At 31.8% G+C, this 7521-nt stretch overlaps 1 long non-coding RNA gene across 1 annotated transcript; it reads right to left on the reverse strand.

Annotated features, from left to right (window-relative positions):
• Positions 1-4704: 4704 nt before the first annotated feature.
• On the reverse strand, positions 4705-6094 carry LOC127857834 (uncharacterized). Its single transcript, XR_008038655.1, has 3 exons — positions 6021-6094; positions 5501-5628; positions 4705-4759 (listed from the first exon to the last, which is right to left on the reverse strand). It is a non-coding gene; the product is annotated as an uncharacterized LOC127857834 (long non-coding RNA).
• Positions 6095-7521: the final 1427 nt, after the last annotated feature.

Here is a 7521-nt window from a genome sequence, read left to right on the forward strand (position 1 = left end):
CAGTTGGGACTTTTAACACGCAGTACACAGCTTTTTTCAGAAGCCACTTATCAGTAACAATACGTCTATTGCAACTACAGTCATTCGCCGTAAAATGGAATAGTGAGAAAAATCTCGATTTTAACCGCTGAGAATGTGTAAAATACAACACTTAGCACAAGCTGGACTTGCTATCTTCACAATAATTTTGAGAACAAGTATCATGTTTTACAAATGTCAAGACAACTTGCCTCTTTGAACAGTGGGAAAACATCTAAAAAGTAGGACTGTCCTGCTATAATCATAACATATGCCATGTATGGTCTAGTGACAAGTCTATGCAAATTGTGCAATTCGAGAACTTGAAACCATTAAAACGAAAAATATTTTCAAATGCGTCTCTTTGAATAAGGCAAACAAGCAGTTTCATACATATTTAATGATTTTTAATGTGAAATTTATTCATATTGAGCTTTATGAATGATGAAGACCAAGAGATTTTATGAATATTTAATGCTATTTAATGTGAAATTTATTTATAGACCTATAGAATACATACCAAACAGTTAACAGCAGAGTTCAGTGCAAATATTCACCTTTATGATAGGTTTACCTATATATCTCTGGATAGCACAACTTGGAAGGCAGCAGGTCAGATGAGCTTGAATTAAGAAGTATTTCTGATTGTGCAATACATTTTAAGTAAGAGTAAGTATAATAATGCCAGTCAAGCGCTGGATATAATTATATCTGTAATAATAAACAGATTCACACACACAGTCCTGATTGTTCACATGACATACAAAACCATTGAACTGTGATAGATAGGACTTAAGGTAGAATCTGACAGATATATGCCTGGCTGTAATTATCATTGTCTGCCCTGCCAAAGAAGCCTTTTATAGTTTCTTAATATCCGAACAGGATTTGGCTTCTGACATTGTTTGCTGTCCTTTATGTTGCTAATGTGCTTTTCTTGCTATCACATAAACCCTTTTCCCCTGAAGCAATTAATGTCAATATGAGACAGCTGTTGCTGTGTATCAAATGATGATTAAACATGCGGACAAAAGCATTCTTATAACAGTTCACGTATGACCTCAAGCTTCCGTGCAAAATTAGTTACAGTTAATGTGATTGTTATTGCCCTTTACATGCACATTGGATTGAGATTGAGTTGTGTTACTTTAGTGATGTCTTGTTAATCACTCAATAAAAACTATAATACATACATACTGTCCAATCCTGTTTCAATACATGTAAAATAACAGTAACTGAAACAAGTATTTTAGTTTGATTGAAAAGGACAATGTGGTAATATTCTGACAACATGTGATAATATAGAATTTGTATTCATGTGCTTATGCTGCCCCAAAACAGTTCGTCTAGTATAAATAAAACTGTGTAAAGTTTGTTAATTCTTTTGGAAGTAAATACGGGCTTCTGTTCAGATTAAAGTGTTTTGAAAGAAAATTGAGAGTTTTATCCCTTGAAATTTTGTCTAGAATATAAAGGTAAGTTTTGTTTTAGTTTCTGGATTATAAATTACTTTTATTGATGAATCTTTGACCTATAATTAACGTACACACACAGAAGACATACTTATATCGTTATGTATGCATATGTTTGTGAAACCACATTACAGGTAAAGTTGAATATCATTCAAGTTCACACACCTTACGCATGTCTAATACTTCTTAACATAGAAAATCTACAATTAATAATAAAGCCTCAATTTGGGTTCATTCTTTATAGCTGTAAAACAAACCCTATCTGTCTTCCACAAATAGCACGATCAAATTAAAGTGACTCCAAGCAAAGATAAATCGTATGCATGAATTCGCATGACAACATTTTCCCCTTTCTTCATTAGAAATAATTTAATACCTTACATATTGTAAGACGTTCAATGATTCTTCATTCTTGTCAATTCGTATAAGATATATTAAATTACTGAACAACAATGCATTCAAAAGATGACCAGTATTATACGAAAAGATATTTTTCTCAATTTAGGCAATTAATGTCAAATCCATCCTGATAGAAGTAACTTTGTAAATTCCCTTTCGTCCTGAGATTCATAGCCATATGGCATATAAAATAGTCAGCGTTTGCAGTGGAAAGACAATTGCATAATCATGAATGATATCATATAAGGTAATTTCCACACACAGCTCCACCCAATACAGACAAGCAATTACTTTAACTATCTACGCTTCAGTGCAAGTTATCAATACTGAATGGACCTTTGCACATCTTCTAAATAGAATAACATGGCTATAAATAATGAACGAACATTTCGTAATAGGTGCAGCACAGCTTTCATGAAATTTTCTTCCTCAAAAATAAATTAACAATAAGAGCACAAGGGGCATATGATTTCAAAATTCAGCCTCATAAAATTTACATGTTCACATAAATAAATGCATTTTTGCAATTTTGTCACATATGAAAAGAGGCATTTTGAAATGAATATATATCAATAGGACATCAATTAACCATGTAATTAAGGCCATGCATTTTTTATTCTTCGGCATAAGAGAATTTTAGGTGGAATGAAGGCAGTTCGAGGAGGGCATAGAAATTTTAAAGTAAAGCAAAAAAAATATTTGCGTTTCTTACGAAGCAAACACAATGTTTATAATAACCATTGATTTGTTAAAACAATGACAGCGCTATTATATTTGAATTTAGAAAAACAATACGTTTGCTTGGTGTATTTTGTAAATCAACTTGGTAATATTAAATGCTGAACTAAATAATATAATTATGTCTTTTCCTATTGTAAAGAGTGACAAAAGACAATTGATTTGTTACTATAAAAATGACAGAGATATTTTCATTTAATAAAGAAGAAAAAAACTATAATTTTTCTTGGTGTAATTTGTAAATCAACTGGATAATATTCAGTGCTTAATTTAAATATGAAAATGTCTTGTCACATTGTAAGGAGAAGTAAGAAAAACATATTTTTTAAAAAATACAGAATATATCATTTCTGATTTTATGGTAATAAGAAATAGTTGAATCATAATTACTGCATGCACTGGTTCTCAAGGGCAACATGATTCAACGTAACCCAAAATATAAAGCAATCATGATCGAATGAATATATATAAAAAAATGCGAGTCCCAAAATATAAGGGCACTACACTGTGGCACTTATACAACGCATTGAGTGAAAAATTAATGCTTCAAAACATAATTAAACGGCATATACCGTTATATTGGACATCCATAATAGCCACTGACATTAATTAAATATATATATTCATCAAACTGTCAGATAACTGTGTAAAGAAAGTTATTATAAATAGTCCAATGGGATTAATATATGCATCATACAATGTGCACACAATTCGGAAGCTATACTAATTAAATCAAATTTTGGAGATGACAAACTTTATGCGCAGAAACAGAATGACATTTTGGGGTACATTAACGCACGCTAGAGTCCATATTTATGTAGTTAATGCTTCGTATGAACAAATGTCTTTATAAATGGACCGTAACATAGTTAGGCCATTAATTCACACAAGGTTTAGAATTATGATATGTAAAAGTATTGTATTAATAAGTTGTTGTAACATTATTAACTATGGTTTTACTTAAAGTTAGGTTAGGGTACATATTAACTATTGTAAAAAAACTGTTTTCGAGTTAGGAATCCCTGTGTAAATGCATGGCACCAAAACGTTAAAAATGATGGTACTATAGAGACTTTTTAAAGGTCACTATTCCTAATTACACTGCTTAATGAAGCACTTAAAATGATGTTTTAGTAAATAAGCATAGAACAAATGGAAAGTTATGGCAGTTGATAAACATATGTGTTTTTCTTTGTTTATATTTTTGAATTGAAGTCAGTTTGATATCAGTTTTATCATAAGTTCATCCGTTCGATATTTTCCAAGGAAGTGTTTAGCAGCCATATGATCAACAATTAACAAAGTGAATATAATTCAGGAGGCCGTTTTATCAACAGATCTTATCTTAGCGGATCTTATCTTAAATCCTTGACTTACGATTTCATTTACGATCCGCTAATACCCGTTTTATGAACGCCGTCGTAAGTATCGAGTCGCAGCTAAGATTTAAGTTAAGCGTACGATCTGGAAAATCGCGAACCAGTCGAAAAACCTCACACGATTTCCCGCGTTTATGTCAAAAAAGCAAGATGGCCGACAACGTTAACAGAGGCAAGTAGTTTATGATAGTTATGATTTACTAATAGTAGTACTAAATGTAGGGATATCATGACTCATGTCTTCAAATATTGTAGCGTTTATGTCTGTCAATTTGTCTCGTAATTGATACTGAGTTTTTTATTAAATTCATATCGTTATTTTACACCAAAGAATCGAAATGTTTTATGCATTTATTTTATGTATTTATTTTCTAAATTCTAGTTGCAAGTACTGTTATAACGAAATCATATTTTCCCGCGTTTGGAACTGTCATCCTTTTAAATGACAAATCGTTATTGTGTGTTTATATCTAATGCTTTTGGCAGAAGAGTATTCGAGTATCAATCAATACATTATTTCTATGCCCCACATTTGAAGAAAACAATTTATTTTTATGATTGTTTTTAGAGTAAATGTATCTCTATTTTCAAGGAACATTCTAATCTTACACATTTCCGCTTCTTTCGTTATATATTTGTTTTCGTACTTTTTCTTTTACTTCGTACTTCCTACAGTCAATTGCTGACTATTACATTACTTGACAGCACTCATCGAGTCTCATGAATAAACAACCGCCAGTTTTATGTAGACACCTGTCAAAAGAGAATAACAATCGATATTAACTAGTGATTTAATTACAATATCCAATTTATTATCAAAACTAATGATTATTATGCATTTTATTTAATTGATTAATATATTCAGATATTAATTAAATTTAAGACTTAAATGGGTAAAGAAATAAATTCATAAAACAAAATTAGCAATAATCTATGGCATCCATTTTTATCAACACATGCACGTGCATATGAAAGCAAATTTAAAATCTGTATCAAATGTTTTTTTAACTACATGTGTCTCCTTCACTGATGCCCCCATGTATCGTTGAGATACACAAACAAGTCCATCAGTCATTAAAAGACAAATTTCTTCAGTACAAACAACTTGTGTATATATGCTCAAAACTTGAAAACAAATAACAAAACAAATTTAATTACATATTTGTGTACAGCTACAATTCATTAACACATTAAGGTCATTCAGCAGTTGCTGTTATGCAAAATCTATCCACAGATGAACAGACAGACACAGAGGACGAACAGGTGCAATTCTTACTGCTTTCCACGGTGTACGTTTACTAAATTGTTATAATGTAGATGTGACGATTACAATTATGCTCTAAAGATTATTAAAGGCATAAAGCATCACATTTTTTATCCAATATTTTGTGGGGAGATTTATTTTGTGCTTATTAAATGGTGTCTTATGTTCATTAACTGAATGTGTTTAACTGTTTTGAACTAAATAAACATACATGCAGTAAGTTTACATACCTAAATCTACTCTTTGGCAGTCCAAAAGCCCTATCAACCACAGTACACTTGACTGGGCATTGTTGTACCTATTGTTGATAGCCGGAGTCCCCCAGTAGGTGTTTCTTGTGGTTTTCTTCCAGAAAAGTCTAATAACAAATTTATAATAAGCTAAGTTTAAGTTGGAACAATCATTGGTTAAACGGTTTATGAAGGTAGCTATAGGATGTTCGCAAGCTTAACGCAATCTTAAATTCATTTAAATTATAAATTTAACATTCATATGCATATTTTATGTGTTGATACAGTGTGTACACACATACAGAAATATAATTGAATCTTTTATGTTGTTGAAAGAAATTAAAAGTAAAATTATGTATGCACATTAAACACATTATATTTTTAGTAATGTACAATGCATTGATGTAAAAAATAAAATATTTGCATCATCATAACAGTAGTATTCCACTTTTTCCTAGCCAATACTAGCCATAGTCCCTCTAATGTTATATCCATAAAAGCACATTATTTATTGTCATACCTTCAAACCACTGACAAAGACAGAGGCGTCGTGTGTGTTGACCCAAGCCATTTTGACACAATCTCAATGAACCTGCAAATAAACTATACTTAATATGTAAAATGTGTTTCACTAACTTTGTTGAATGATTGGGGCATCTATTTAATTCACATGTTTTATGATTTAACCCTTTGCATGCTGGGAAATTTGTCGTCTGCTAAAATGTTGTCTGCTGAATTTGTAAAATAAGCATTTTCTTCATTTTTTCAAAGAATACTTTCAGAATAGCAAACAGTTTGGATCCAGATGAGACGCCACGTTCTGTGGCGTCTCATCTGGATCCAAACTGTATGCAAAGGCCTTTAAAATTCGGTTCCCGCACTGAAAGGGTTAACACTATTAGTTAAGCCACTTCTGACTGACAAGTGACATTGTACAGTGTGATACAGGGTCATTAAAATAACATTGCCATTTGGCAAGAGCGTAACTAGATCAGAATATAACTTTGCTACATTGCATCTCACCGTGCAGTGTGAGATTTATGTTGCTCAGCTACTGTATATATTACTGTACAATTCATAAATCTAATTTTGACAGAACATAGATATTTAAATGTTGGGATTGCAAGGTTTATGGCTTATAATCGTTGGGGCAGATATTGCAGACATTATACAGTGCATTATTTATTATTCATTAGATAGAAAAAACTTCAAAACTTGATTCGCAAAAGGCATATCAGGATATTGCGTCGACAACTAACTTGTATAGCAGCGTCCGAAATGTGAAATATCCGAATTCTAGTTCACCCGTTAACATTCAATATTTAATGACAAATGAACTGTTTTACTTCAAAAGAAACCATAAAACATTTGTTTTTATAGAAATTGAATAAAGATGACTAAATACTTACCTATTTAACAAATTATTATCCAAACATCACAAATTTCATTTCCCTTGGGCGTTTAATGCAGAGAATGATATAACGAATATATTTAACGTTATCAAACATAAATACGTCCAATAGTATCAATATTTCTCCATCACGGAGATCGCTAAATCCTTTCTTTCTCGAAACATTCTCATCTCTCTTGGTTGACCAACGTTTAAAGCGCGTGCGGCCGCCATGTTTACGAAGGTTTACGAACGCTAAGAGTGGTCTTACCCAGTCGTAGCTTTAAGCACAAATCTTACGACATCTTAGCTGCGATTTCTTTGATAAAACGATACGCAGTACTTACGATAAGCGTACGACAAAATCCTACGAAACTTACGTAAGATCACGCTAAGATTTGTTGATAAAACGGCCTCCTGGAGAAGAATTTTGAAGCGCATACTATGCTGCTGATCAGTAACAATACTTAATAGTCAGTTTGTATTCTACTCTTGGCACATGTGTTATACACGTACAAAAATGCGCACTAAATAGAAACTAAAGATGCAGCTTATTGTTGTTTTGACACTAAGTCTTAAACATGTCTGTTGTATTTGGCGTAGCTGTTTACTTTAAAATGACAGCGTACAG

This window comes from Dreissena polymorpha, chromosome 14, assembly GCF_020536995.1.
Source record: "Dreissena polymorpha isolate Duluth1 chromosome 14, UMN_Dpol_1.0, whole genome shotgun sequence".
NCBI lineage: Eukaryota > Metazoa > Mollusca > Bivalvia > Myida > Dreissenidae > Dreissena > Dreissena polymorpha.